At 39.5% G+C, this 15,790-nt stretch overlaps 1 protein-coding gene across 5 annotated transcripts in view; it reads right to left on the reverse strand.

The window, feature by feature from the left end:
* The window catches only part of PCDH15 (protocadherin related 15), a 1,154,330-nt gene that overhangs the window by 430,598 nt on the left and 707,942 nt on the right, over nt 1-15,790 (reverse strand). The window lies entirely within an intron of this gene.

Raw genomic sequence — 15,790 nt, forward strand, 5'->3', positions numbered from 1 at the left:
ATATGCACATGTATAGGACTTCTGTGTGGGTGCCTTTGCCGACTTGCATAGTTGGCGTGGCACTCGCACAAGGGGCAGGATGGAGGCAGGCAGGGGGCGTTCGCATGCGAACAGCTTGAATTTCATGGGCATATGCACAAAAACATTTGTGGGTATGCCCAGGAAATACTGGGTGTCCTCATGCAAATGCAGGTGGGTACCTGACTGCCGGCGGGCGGCTGACATCACAGGAGGTCAGCCGTCTGCCCAGTTCTAGGAACCGGACGCCGCAAGTCTCAGTCAACCCAGACTGACTTTGATTTGCAAGCAGAGTAGAAACCAGTAGATGGTTGCCGGCCATCAAATGATTTCAGTCCCACACGCTACACTGTGAATGGATGTTTATGCAAAAATGCCATTCGCAAAGTGGCGGGGGTATTTACTGGGCGGCAGGGGGGCACACATTCACACACCCAGCAAGTGGCATTAGAAGGCTTGCTAAGCAGCAAAATACCCCTAATTACAAATATAAAAAAATGGAAGTAGCAGTCTTCAATTATGGAACAAATGCCAGTTGACCCTTTAGAAGACCCTAAAAAATGTGATATGATTTTGTAGAATTCTCAACTTTGCATACAGATTGCAATATTTCTTCACCTTGCAGCTGTGATAATGTGACATACAATTGTCATCCATTTACTGCACTCCACAAGAACCTGCAGTAGGCACTGTACACTATATTTTATGGATCATTCTTCCCTGAGTTCTTATATTTAAGCAGCAGTTCATACACACTTTTAGAACTGGTGTAAGTTCTAGTGATTAAATAAATTTATTAGCATCTGCTGTACATATATCCACAAAAATATTTATGGATTATTAGACATTTTTAACTACAGCTCTGGAGGCAAACTGTTTTAGATCACATAATGTAGCAGAGGATATATATATATATATATATATATATATATATATATATATATATATATATATATATCAGTCTTAGAAATGTTTATCTTGAAAAGGCACCAAGCGTTTGTTAGGTGTATGAGCCCATGGCTCGATTCAGGTAAGCTATTCGCAGAGATCATCATCTGCGACATCTCATTTTATAACTTGACCTCCATTTCAAAGTATTTCTGATGTCTAAAGGCAATGGCTAAGGGCTGTAAAGATACATTAAACAGCAAAGACAAGAAAGGATCTCCCTGCAGGGTACCTTGATGTTTTGTAAAAGGGGATGCAATGCAAGCCTGTGGCGAGGTGTAAATCACATTGATCAATGAGCAAATCTGTTCTCCAACTCCAAACCTCAACATTGTGTCCCAAACACATTATTAAAACCTTGTTTTAGATGTCAATAGCAATCAATGCATTCTGGGCCGTCAAGTATTGCACATATAAGCCACTGATTAAACTTAAAATATAAGTCAACTTTTGCTAACATAGTAACATATTTTGTGAGGTTAAAAAAAGACATTAGTCCATCAAGTTCCAACCTAGAACTCATCTCCTGTGGTGTAAAAGACCCTGATGAGGTTATCGACTATTTATTACAAACCAGTCTGACCCAAAAGTGGCTGTCCAATCTGAGTCCACTATAGTAATGATTTTACCCCTGGATACTATTTTCTGCAAAAAATGTGTCTAACCCATTTTAAATGTATCATTTGAAGCTGCCATCACAACCTTCTCTGGCAGAGTATTCCATATCTTAAAGTCTATTACTGTGGAGGGCCCATCAACTAGTCTAATACAGCTACTTTTCATCTGATTCCGGGACAAGAAATTGGAAATTTGGGTAAGTGTGACATCTGATCAAATCCAACGCTTCAACCTGTGCACATAGGAGTATGAGACCTGCTTGCAAGTCCAACCTCCGACATGTGCAGCCTCCTGGAAGTGGGGAATGAAAAAGGACCAAATGCGATATATCATCTTCCCGAGCAGCTCAAGGGGGATTGGCTGCGACTTCTCCCCATAGAGAAGTCTCATTAATGGATATGGGCCTTAAAGAAACTTTTCCTACACTTAATGAGAAACTTTCTATCTTCTAAACTTAGGTAGTGACTGCGTGTCCTGTGTAAAGTCCTTCTGGTAAATAGATTGCCAGCCAGTTCCCTGTATTGACCCTTTATGTCTTTACATATATTAATAATATCCCATCTTAGATGCATCTTCTCCAATGTAAACATACATAACTTAGCTAGCCTTTTCTCATAACCCAATGTAACCCATTTTGTTGCAAGTTCCAATACAGATTGTATGTCCTTTTTATGCTGCAGTGACCAGAGCTGTACACTGTTTTCTAGATGAGGCCTTACCAATGATTTATACAATGGCAAAATTACACTTCCCTTGCCTCTATGCCCCTTTTTATGCATGCAATACCTTACATGCCTTTATACAATAATAATTTCCCTTTGCTCACTTGACCAGTGGTTCCCAACCCTGGTCCTAAAGTACCCCCAACAGTGCACATTTTGCAGGTCTCCACACAGAATCACAGGTGACATAATTAGATCCACCTGTGGATCTTTTCAAATGTGCCTGAATAATGAGTGCACCTGCTGGGTCACCTGGAAAACGTGCACTGTTGGGGGTACTTGAGGACCAGGGTTGGGAACCACTGCACTAGACCATCGTTTAGGTTATCAATTCAAAATATTAAAAAGAAGTGACCCTTGAGGGACAGCACTTAAAACTTTAGATCAATTTAAAAATGTTCCATTTACCACAACTCTCTGTTCCCTAGTCTACAGCCAGTTTTTCACCCAAGCAACCTCATGTAAGAGGTAAACCACAACTACTGCATTGCCCTGGTTTAAGTTTTCACTCACCTCCTCATAGAAGCTAATTAAATTAGTTTGGCATGATCTATCCTTCACAAATCCATGCTGATGTCCACTGATAATCTAGTTGCATGATGTTGCTAAAAATACCCTCCATTAATTTCCCCACTATTGGTGTCAGACTTGGCACTTTATGCGCTATTACCAAGCCTGATGATATTGAACTGTGAAAATAAGTATGTCTGCTTGCTGCAAGAATAGAGGGTATGTATATTTTCAGAGAATTTTTGGGGGGTGACTAGTCGCACAGACAATATCTGGGGTTCATTTTTGGTGGACCCCTCATAGATTAATCTTGGTTAGTCTGACGTGTATCTGATTAGGGGTGTGCTACCACAGGACACAATTGAATACTGGCACACAAGAAAGAAAATAATGTCTCTGTGTGGTGCACCTGAAGAGTTATAAAATATAGCTTTTATTAAATTTTCATTAAAAACTGCGAAATATAAAACAACACATACACATCAAACAAAACAGTGACAAATAAAAAGGAAATAGAATCCTCACACCGTGGGGCCCCAGGGTGTGTCTCCCTTCTGATTTTATATTTTCTGAATGTTAGTAGGTAGGTGTCTATACTGCTATTCTAACCCTATCGGTATAAGGCAGTATTCCACAATAAGTTAGCGTCTCAGGGTCCTCTGAAGCTCTTTCTGCGAAGTGTACGCAGACCACACACACCGTGTGTGTGCTCCCAGCCTCCCCCTCCCTCTTGCAATGTTGAAATTTTGATCTGTTTAGCTTAAATATTTGTGCGGTCTCAGTTCCGGCAATCTACCCGTCTCAGCCTGAGACGCAGTGTATAAAGTTGAACACTGCATCCTGCTTATCCCCAGATGTCAAAAGGTGATTTGTAATGATAAGTTGCTCACATTGTATAGTGCGTATGCACTATTATATGCACGGTCCAGTAGGTCAGTGGTGGCATCCTCTTTTGTCCATACATGCAGCTCAGTCTAAAGATATCATCACCGACACGTTATCAACAGAATAATCCTGGACACCTCCTCTAACGTTATATATATCATTGATCAAATAGATGATCATAGAATGTGTATGCACTATATTGTTTGAAAAGGAGTTGTTCAAGTAAATTTGTTGGCAATATCAAAATATTTGCACATAGAACATTGTGTACCTTAACCCTTTAAGTGCCAAGTCACTTTGTCAAAATGTCAAGCAAACAATTTTAGTTAACATAATGACCTGGAACCTTACTGTATAAAGGAAATATAATTTTTTTTACACATTTTTTTATTTGATTTTATATAACAAATGTAAGCGACGCAGGCATTTTAGCCGATATTTTGTGCATCTCTCAAAGAGATGTTGGCCCTTAAAGGGTTAAGAGTAGCCATTTGTAACATTTGTCTCCAAACATATCGTTTAAAAAAGAATATACTATACACACATTTTTTCTACTTCTTGCCAAGTTTAAGGGTATCTTTGTTGTACATCATGTTGTATTGAATAGATTACAGTATGTTCTTTTTATATGTTTTTCCACAATCTAAATATTGGAAAAATCTAAGTGCTGAAAGTGCTGAGTGATTAACACCATCCTTCAAATTGAAAATGTTACATGAAAATATTTTTTTCTCTGTTTAAATGAAAAAGTACTGGACAAGAAATGCATTTCTAAATATTTCATAAACATACAAATAATTTAGAGTAGTGGATAGATGTTGAATATAACACTTTACGAAAAATGGAAACAGACTGGGTTCAAAAGTCCATTGTACTTCATAATGCAGAAAAGATGCATAATAGCTGGTTGGAATCTCTGCTTAGATTTTAAATGCACTTCAAGTGTACTGCAGAGGAGTAACAAAGAATACACTGATATCAAAAGCACACCACTTGAATTTCAATATGGACATCATCAAGTGCCTTATTCATGATTAATGATATAAATAATTGTGTGTAAGATTCAAGCCAGGCAAAGTTTGAGTTTTGGCATTTAAACATATTTTCTTATATATGAGAATGCATGAGCAGAATAACACCCCAATTTCACTGCACACACATAAAAGCTTACTATGCACAAAGCCAAAAACATAAAAGAAAATTCTAACTAAATATATGGGCACACCAGTCTGTGTTTGTAAAGTTTATATATATATATATATATATATATATATATATATATATATATATATATATATATGAACAATTGTAAGATGGCACCCTTTAAGGTGACCTTACGGATTAGGTCAAACAAGCCTTCAAGTAATCCTTAAACTTTCTAAAAGTAAATAAAGTAAAGTCCATACATTTTCAAACGTTTATTAAAAGTCTCTTTTTCCACTTGGTATTGGTGGTTGGTTTAGACCATTAAAAGGTTCAGATATTTCAAGATAGCAAACAAATATTCCCAACACGTTTCGTCCCCACACGGGACTTCATCAGGGGTTCGCAGATTGTGTAAAAAATTACTTTCTACAGCTTTCACAGAAGTTACTTTCAACAGATTTCGTAGATGGAGTAAATCTGCAATAGGAAGGTTCAATTTGATCATTAAATGTCACAAACTCTGGGATACATAGTGACTCAGGCTAATTGCATACAGATGTTGAGTCCGTGTGTGAGCCTCTCAATATTCATACATGGTCTTACCTTAAAAGGTTAAAAGTCTGTAGACATCACCATTTCTTGGTTTAAATCAGACAACTGATTTATCTTAAAGCCAGATAATATTCCTAGTAGGATATATTGTCTCTATGCTTGATTAAGATACATGTGTATTCTGCACAGAATCTGAGTGACTCGGGGTACAATTCTCACAGACTGGAGATGTGTACTCCTGAAGGGCTCTGTCAGAATGACTTCTGGCATTCTGACGGAGCCATTCATATATATATATATATATATATATATATATATATATATATATATATATATATATATTTATATATATATATATGTGTGTGTGTGTGTGTGTGTGTGATATCCAGACCCCTTTTTTCACGCTAGAGTTAAGATTAAAATGTGTAGAATGCTAGTGATGGGCAGCCTTATCAACAATACCCCTGTTGGCTAGGGGGAGATGAAAAGATATAAAGACAAATGTGGAGTGGTGTGACAATCAATATATATCCATATTGTAATACATAAATACATAAAGTCCTTGTTTAAAAAGTAATTTCTTTATTAAAAAGTATTTTTTCTCTTTTCTTTCTCAATAGACAGTTCTTATCTGTAGATTGCTTGATACTAGGGTTACCACCTCATCCCTTTAATTCCGGACATATATTAATTACACAGGTTCTGTGGCTGGCTGACTTCAAAACTCCATTTCACTTGGTTTTTAAACTGCCACAGAGCATGTGTAATTAATATGTGTCCGGAATTAAAAGGATGAGGTGGTAACCCTACTTGATACAAAGAATCATTCTTGCTGAGCCAGACTAGAGAGAACACATACAGGTATCCTAATATATAGGCGATCTACAAAGCAACTGCAGAGATTGCCCCAATACTTTACCACTAAAGGAGGGGCCAAATTGAGCCAAGTTTTAGTCTTTTGACTAAATGGGATTGTGTGAATAGGCCTGGTGCCTTTTCTTTGTCATTCAAAAAGACTTTTACACTATCCACCCTACTTGTACTAATCTTCATTGATTCCCAGAAGCTGATACCCCTGAAGAAGCCCCGTGCTGGGTGAAACGCGATGGTTGAAACAGCACATTTTTTATAACTTTGTATCAAGCAGTCTATTGAGAAAGAAAAGAGAAAAAGAGACATTTTAGTAAAGAAAATACTATTTAAACAAGGACTTTGTGTATTACAATATGGATCTATATTGACTGTCGCAATATATTTATATATATACGTCAAAGTATGTGATTTATGTGTTAATATGCCCACGTGGCAAATATTATGTCGGCAAGACCGATTGCCAATTTAGTCAAGATGGCCCAGCACCGAGAGGCCATTAGAACTACTGTCCTTAAAGGTAACAGTGATCAGCCCGTTGCACACCATTATGCTCAGGCGGGACATTCTCCTACCGCACTGAAGCATAAAATTATTAACCATGTACCACCTCTGGATAGGGGTGGTAACAGGTCTAAACTACTCCTTCAAAAAGAATCGAGGTGTCCACACAGACTCAATGATTCACTAGGCTTAAATTGCTTTCTGTAACTAATTGTCGCTATGCCTCTTGTTTCTGTATATGTGACACAATTGTCTTTTCAAATTTTATTATTCTACTAGCGACCCGCCCGGCTTTGCATGGGAAGCACTAATTACACATGACTTCTGGTGGATGGATGGGGGCGGTCATGTGACAACGTTTTAGCAGATATCTATAAGTACAGTGCCTTGCTATGCCCAAAAAAAAAAACCACATGTATTTAAGGCAAATGGGAAATTATATTTATTTTATTAATTCATCTTAAGGCCATCGGATAGACAATGTTTGAATTTTTTTTGTGTGTAAAAAACATACAATTTTTGTGTGCCAACTCGGGAGCAAGCCACATACAACTGGCCATGTGAAAAACATTAATTTTCCAAATTTAAGCCAGCAATAGTCAACGATTGGCCTTGTGCTTTGTTGATGGTAATAGCAAAGGCAAGACGCAAAGGGAACTGGAGCCAATTGAATTTGAATGGTAAATCATTGGAAATCATCGGTATGCGTGGAATCAGTACGTCTTCGCCTTTGAATTTGCCACCGATGATTGTTGCCTCGATTAAATTTGGTGTCAATTTTTTGATGGTCAATCTGGTTCCGTTGCACAACTTTGGTGAAAATTGTCAAAAAATAAATAAAAAAAATTCTGTTGATCCGATCGCTTCCAAACTTCACAAGATCACCTGCTGGGCTAATCTGAAGATTGCTAGAAAATTTCATCAAAATCTGTCATGCCATTTTGGAGTCCATAGGGAACATACACACATCAATTTATATATATATATATATATATATATATATATATATATATATATATATATATATATATATTTATACAAAGATTGGGTCCGGCACTGAGATATATAGTCCTGAACAACAACCAGGGTGCCCTCCCAAGTGAATGTATAAAGATGAGTGTTGAGAGACACAGAGGGGGCGGCACTCAAACGGATTTCAAATGTAAATAAAACACAGAACCACAATGTAGTGATCTAACGTTTCGGCAACCAAATGCCTTTATCTCTATATATAGATTGCTATTATTGCCATCATGAAAAATCTGTAATGTGTACTAAAATGCCATTGTTTATCTGTCACACAGTACTGTTGATTGTAACTATGGTGATGGGCGCACAGTGGGTGACGTCATCAAGGGATGCCGCTGCAGCCCCGCTGCCGTGCGGCACACATAGACGCTGTGGTGAGGGGAGAGAACACTTAAATGGTAAGTTTTTCCATTTTACTCTGTATTGCCCTGACGAAAATGCTGCTGCACTGAAACGTTGGTAACAACTGTGGCTTGTGTCCGCTTATTTATTTCTGTGTGCCGCCGTCAACCAGTTTGATATTAGGGAGCCATTGTGCATGGAGTCCATTACAAGTGGAAGCCACCGGAAGCAGTATACCTGTATGTCAGTGAGTGCCAGAATGGGAGACATATATATATATATATATATATATATATATATATATATATATATATATATATATATAAATATATATATATAGTATCCAGGGATCTGCACTCACATCTGGATGTCAAAGAGGGGTGCTCCATAGGGAATCCAGGTTCCATAATATAGCAACAGCTCCAGTCCAAGAACCAGAAAGGGCACTCACCACCAAATGCAGGTAAAAATTGCTTTTAATCACAGAGAGGCATTATTCCATGTCGACATTTCAACCCCGTAGGGCCGTTATCAAGACAGACAAAGTTGTTCAGTGTGTCACCAGAGCAAGCCAGGCCGACACTGATACTGCAGTAGATTCCATATATACTTTAGCCAATCAGTAACATTCACATATAAGGAATCTAATAAAACAGCTGTGTAGGGGGCGGACTACCCCCAGCAGGACCCATCACAATGTAAATCACTATGCAAACACTATCCTGCAGTGGCCGCACACATGCAGGAATGTAATAAGCACAAACTTAAAGTTACTAATGGGACAAACACATATATTACCTTGGCGTGTATAGTACAGAGCCTAATGCAGGATCCAGCGTGTCCATGTGTCCAGAGATCGCCATAGTTTCACAGCAATACCCGGAACAGACAGATGCGGCTCAACTGCGTTCTACCATCTACGGATACCCGCAGGGATCATTGCTGGTCACATGATCATTGCACTGTCTTGTGCAATGCAGCCATGTGTTACTACAGCCGGTACCCCGAACCTGGGATGTGGGTCATATGCATTCCAGCATAATCTATTTAAAAAATTAGATAAATGAGATAATGCGCTATAATACCCGATCCAACCATTAGAAATGGCTGTGTCCGGTAATTATATTGGCATGATTAGAGCAGCCACGGCATGGTACAGTGGGGGCATGTGAAATTATCATATCATACTCAGAGTGTGATATCGGGTCCGCTAAGAGGTATACATATGTCCCAACCCAAAACACAGCAAGATAATTAATAAAGATATGGAACAAAATACTAATAAACTATTCACTTCACCAATATATATATATGAACTCTATGGCAGTGTGCAATTATGGGTATGGATTAGGAGAATCCACTCCAAACTAGAATTATAAAGCAAACAATTAAAAACAAGACTCAGTGTACACATGTGACACAAACAATACTGTTCATATCACTGTAGTCTATACCACCTAGGCCTCTACTTTTAATCCTAAGTATAATGTCATTAGTGTAAGAAGATATTTAGAGGGGTATTTTCATTTAGACCATGGGGGTCAATGGCATTCAGCTTGAAAATACTTTGTGCCTCACATTTCTTAAGGATGAGTTCTCGGTTACCTCCACGAGGGAGTTTGGGTACATGGTCAATTAGCATACAGCGGAGGGATGCAATTTGGTGTTTATGTTGGAGAAAATGTCTTGCAACGGGCTTATCAGTGCTTCCCGTTGATAAAGCTGACCTGATCAAAAGCCTATGGTTGGCCATCCTCTCGCAAAAGTTTCTAGTTGTGAGTCCAATATAATACCATCCGCATGGACAGGTTAGAAGATATAGAACATGATCCATGGAAAATGTAAGTTTAAACTGGATCTTTCCTGAGTGCGGATGTGGAAATGTGGAACCTGTTAACATAGACCTGCATGTAGTGCAGGAAGTACATTTAATGCACCGCAATTTTTTATCCATCAACCAGGTATTGCTGTTGGGAGATGGCCGTAGTGTTGGACACATAAGGAGTTGGCGTATATTAGGATCTATCTTGTAAGCATACATAGGAGGTGCTGTGTGTTCCAATTTCAACGCAGAATCCATATTCACCAACGGCCAATACTTTTTCATTAGATGTCGTGAGGTGTTGTAGGTATGGTCAAATGAGCTCACAAAAGTCATTTGTTCTTCTTTTCGTAACTGGTCACTGTTGGCACTCTCTGTGTGTCGTTTATATGCCTTGACGACACACCTTTCAATGGTGGTGGGTGAGTACCCTCTCTGGAGGAAGCATTTGCGCATCTCATTTAGTTGTATATCCGTAATTTCAGCTGAATTGTTAATTCTCAGAACTATTAAGAATTGTGACACTGGCAGACTCTCCTTCAATGTTGCAGGATGTTGACTGTTAGAATGTAGAAGAGTGTTTCGATCTCTGCTTTTCTTGTATGATCTCGACCCAAGTTTGTCGCAATACTTTTCTGCATCCTCACTCGGGGCATAAATATAAAATTAGGCATTACTTAACCTGCGATAGTACATATACCATCTATCAAATCATCTGTCCCTGTGGACTTAGCTATATAGGCAAGACCCAGAGGAAGTTTAAGGAACGGATGGCTGCCCACCATTCTTCCATCTGTTCAGCTCTGCAACATGGTAAAAGTGACCAGCCAGTCACCCAGCATTTTGCCGAGGCAAAACACTCCATTGCCAGTTTAAAATACAGAATGAAAGACCACATTCCACCACTAAGACGCGGTGGTGATCGTGGATTAATGCTTCGTAAACAAGAAGCTGAATTGATCTTTCGGCTTCAGGTTTTAGCACCGAAAGGACTTAATGAAAGCCTTTCTCTTTCTATGTTCTAATGGATTCTTGTTATGTTGATTTTTGTATACATGTTCATGTTGCCAATTATGCCTGCCATTAGTGTTACTATTTTGACTATGATACTTAAGAGTGTTATGCCATATGAAAGTTTGTTATGCCTTTGAGATTGTTGTGATGTTGCTATGGTTTTAATTCACATGCTTGACGTGTGCCGTGTGGCTACATGGTGACGACATGGTTCAGCGCTGTGTCAGGAGTCGGCCGGCGCTGACTGAACATTGCACATGGGTGTGTTGGGGGTATAAGCTAAGCTTATTGTTCATATTGTTTTCCATCCTGACGAAAATCCTAATAAGATTGAAACTGATAAAGAATTGCTTGTACAGCGTATTTATTTTGAAATCTGAGTGCCGAAGATATATATATATATATATATATATATATATATATATATATATATAGTATATAGATATATATCTATATATATATATATATATATATATATATATATATATATATATATACACACACACACACACACACACACACACACACACACACACACACACACACACACACATATATATATATATATATATATATATATATATATTATATATTGTGGCAGAGACTCAGGTGCCACTGTTTGAGCACTTAAAAGTAGTCTCAGATCCTTGGAGAAGCCATAGTTTCAGGCTTACAACCTGAGTATAGTCCAGAATCCAGGATTTCCAAGAAGCACAACATGGGCGATGCCTCAGCTTCTCCAGGAAGTAACTGCTCTATTTAAAAGGTTTTACTCATTGTTTCATTGTCTCCCGATGCGGGAACATCCAGCCAGGTAATGGTTAAGGCCATGTACACTTAGTGTTAGGCGGATCATGTTGGACAGACTGGCTGTCTGGTCTTGTGCATTTGAGTGGCTAACTTCTGAAAACCTGTTCATTCTGCCAGTATCAGAGATTCTTTCTAGTCTAGAACAGCCCTCTCCCTTTCAGAACCATGTTTGTGCATGTGCTGATGGGTTCCGATGACTTCCCGACAGTTGGGATTCCGACGGTCAGTATACGACCCCCATAAGGGATTATAGAATTTGGGGTGAGCACATTGGGATTCCAATAATGGTATACTCTTTCAGAATCCTGACTGTTGGGCTCACATACCACACCTGTGCTGATATAGCAGAGTTATATGGACAAACAACAGCAGATGGCAAACTACGAACAACCCAGTTACTTAACCGGTGTTGTTGGTTTATTGATATATAGCAGGCACAGCAGTGCTCATTGCTGCATGGAAACTGGTAATGGAGCGTTTCTTGAATGGAGTGGGATTAAAGCCTGTGATCATATGGTTTGCATAGGAGGGGACAGAAACTATGCCAATGAATGCTATTATGTGGCATAAAGTTTGACAGTGTATAATGAACTTCAAGTCATTTAATAGAAAGCAGAGGATGGCTATGGTGTTTTGTGTAAGGATTCTTCATTTTGCCATATCAGTATAACACAGCTACGATGAATGACTATCCAGATAAACTACACAACTAAAAAAATGGTTTCAGAAACTACAGTTGCCTGATAAATAAAAGCAGAGGGACCCATGTTCCAAGCATGAAGGAGCATATGATGCAGATTTTTTGTTTATACAAAACACGTTCACACAAACTGAAACCACTCTACTTTAGAAGGTTCCCGGCACCATAACATTTTACCACACTATCCTTCAATAAAAGTATTATCTTAACTCAAAAATTGCCTAACAAGGAACACTTCCCACAAAATATTGGCAATGGACCAGGGACTAATTCACTCTTTCAAAAACCATTACCAAAAGGCCCCGACAAAGAAGATTGTGGATGTCTACTGTGTCACAGTCTGGAGTTTCTGATCTGAGTCAGGAACCCTGGGCTTGACTGATGAAGAAAATATAACCTTGGGAGGTTGTATTTTACATAGGCCATTGTGGATCAAAAGTGGGAATTACTATGACCCACAATGGTTACTGATCCAGGGGACCTGAACTCACAAAGTAGCCCCTGGCAACTCAACCTCAGGTATGAATTCCAGAACCTTAAGTCTAAAACTTTCAGCCAGCACCTCAGAGAACTGCACTAGTGGATCTTGATGAACTGTTACCAGACAGGAATTTGGCAATTTCCAGGAACTCAGGATGGGCCCATAAGATGTGTCTCCTAATATAGGAACACAACCCAGGACCTACACATCAATACTCAGGGCTTGTCCAACCACCAGGAACGCTGCACAGACCTAAGTAACCAATCAATGAAACCATTGGCCTGATTCTGGTTCACTGATAAAAGTAAATTCTCTCTCTAATGTACAAAATCATGTGCACTGCAGGGGGGGCGGGGGGACACAAATGTGATGTAAGTTTTGGGTTTTATTTTGTTTCTGTGCAGAGTAAATACTGATTGCTTTATTTTTAAACTGCAAAATACTGTAGATAGAAGTGTGAAGTACAAACCCCACCGAAATCTAACTCTCTCTGCACGTTACATCTGCCTCCCATGCAGTGCATGTGGCTTTATCCATTAGAGAGAGAATTTGCTTTTGCAAACCAGAATCAGGCCCCTTATGTACTGTACAATTCCCCAACATCGATGGGGCCACTTATGGCACAATAGTTCCAGTGTATTCTTGTTGAGATTGAAGAGACTGAGTATTAGAAGCCTCTGCAATCTCAACAAGCCAACGATAGATAGATAGATAGATAGATAGATAGATAGATAGATAGATGGTGTCCTCAATCATCCAAGCCAGGGCATAGCTCTACTATCCCTATCGCCTCCACCCTGTCCTTTACAACAAATCAGGTGAGGAGAGAACTAAGTAGGTGTAATGTAAGGAAGGCTGAGGGTCCAGATGGTATCAGTTCACGAGCACTTAAGTCCTGTGCTGAGCAGCTGTGTGGGATAGTGGCAACCCTCTTTAATCTAAGTCTGGAGCAAAGGAGAGTACCAAAGCTGTGGAAAACCTCATGTGTGGTACCTGTGCCAAAGTCATCACGTCCCAAGGACTTCAATGACTATAGGCCGGTTGCGCTGACATCTCAGCTGATGAAGTCCCTGGAGAGGTTGGTCCTAGGCTATCTTCGACCCCTGGTGAGAACTTCTATGGACCCATTGCAGTTTGCTTATCAGCCGGGAATTGGTGTGGATGACGCTGTCATATATTTAATGCAGAGATCCCTACCTCATCTGGAGAGGGCTGGGGCCACCGTGAGAATAATGTTCTTTGACTTCTCCAGTGCTTTTAACACCATCCAGCCCATGCTTCTGGGGGAAAAACTGGTCAACTCTGGGGTGGATCATCATCTAATCACCTGGATCCTGGATTACCTTACTAACCGCCCACAGTATGTGAGGACCAGCGAGTGCCATTCTGATACTATTATTTGTAGTACAGGGGCACCTCAAGGAACGGTTTTGGCACCATTTCTCTTTACCCTCTACACTGCAGATTTCACATATAATTCATCAACCTGTCATCTACAAAAGTTCTCTGATGACTCTGCTATTGTGGGCCTTATTGTAGATGACGAAGATAGGGAGTACAAAGAACTTGTGCAGAACTTTGCTACTTGGTGTCAGGGGAACCATCTTCAACTCAATACGAGGAAGACTAGGGAGTTGGTAGTTGATTTCAGGAAACGTCAGCATACCCCCCCAACTCCTGTGAGTATTCAGGGAATGGATATTGAGATCGTAAGAACTTACAAGTATCTGGGTTTTCATCTGAACAATAAATTGGACTGGACTGATAATTCTGCTGCTTTGTATAGGAAAGGGCAGAGTAGACTTTATCTGTTGAGGAGACTGAGGTCCTTTGGAGTGCAGGGAGCGCTCCTGAAGACCTTCTTTGACTGTGTAGTGGCATCAGCCATATTCTACGGAGTGGTCTGCTGGGGCAGCAGTGTTTCAACAGCCGACAATAAGAGACTTAACAGGCTGGTAAGGAAGGCCAGTTCTGTCCTAGGAATGCCTTTGGATTCTGTAGAGATTGTGGGTGAGAGGAGAATGATCAGCAAGATAACATCATTATTGGATAATGCTTCACACCCTCTCAAAAATATTTTGACGGATCTGTGTAGCACTTTCAGTGATAGGTTGCTTCACCCTCGATGCTCAACGGAGAGGTACCGCAGGTCTTTTCTACCTGCTGCAATCAGAATGTACAATTGTCATGGTTCTACATGTTCTTAGATTTTAGATTTATATTGTTTGGACTTCTTATCTTATTTGCTATTTTCACCCTTATCTGTACTTGAACCTTGCTGTAACAATTGTAAATTTCTCCATTGTGAGACGAATAAAGGAATTCTATTCTATTCTATTCTATTCTAGATAGATAGGCATATTCCTTCTCAAATGGACAAAATCACGTGCACTGCAGGTGGGGCCTATGTGCAGAGAGAATTACATTTGGGTGAGTTATATTGTTTCTGTGCAGCGAAAATACTGACTGCTTTATTTTACAATGCAATATAGAAACATAGAAACATAGAATTTGACGGCAGATAAGAACCACTTGGCCCATCTAGTATGCCCCTTTTTTAAACATGTTACCTCAAACCATATTTGATCCTTATTTTTTGTAAGGATATCAATATGCCTATCCCAAGCATGCTTAAATTGTACTACTGTATTTGCCTCTACCACCTCTGATGAGAGGCTATTCCACTCAACTACTACCCTTTCTGTGAAGTAATTCTTCCTCAAATTTCCCCTGAATAGTCATCCCTCTAGTTTCAGTCCATGTCAGGGACCTGCAGTCAGGGGAGGCAGTGCCTCCCCTGTCATTAATGATCAAAATGA

This window comes from Crinia signifera, chromosome 6, assembly GCF_055691185.1.
Source record: "Crinia signifera chromosome 6, ASM5569118v1, whole genome shotgun sequence".
Classification (NCBI taxonomy): Eukaryota; Metazoa; Chordata; class Amphibia; order Anura; family Myobatrachidae; genus Crinia; species Crinia signifera.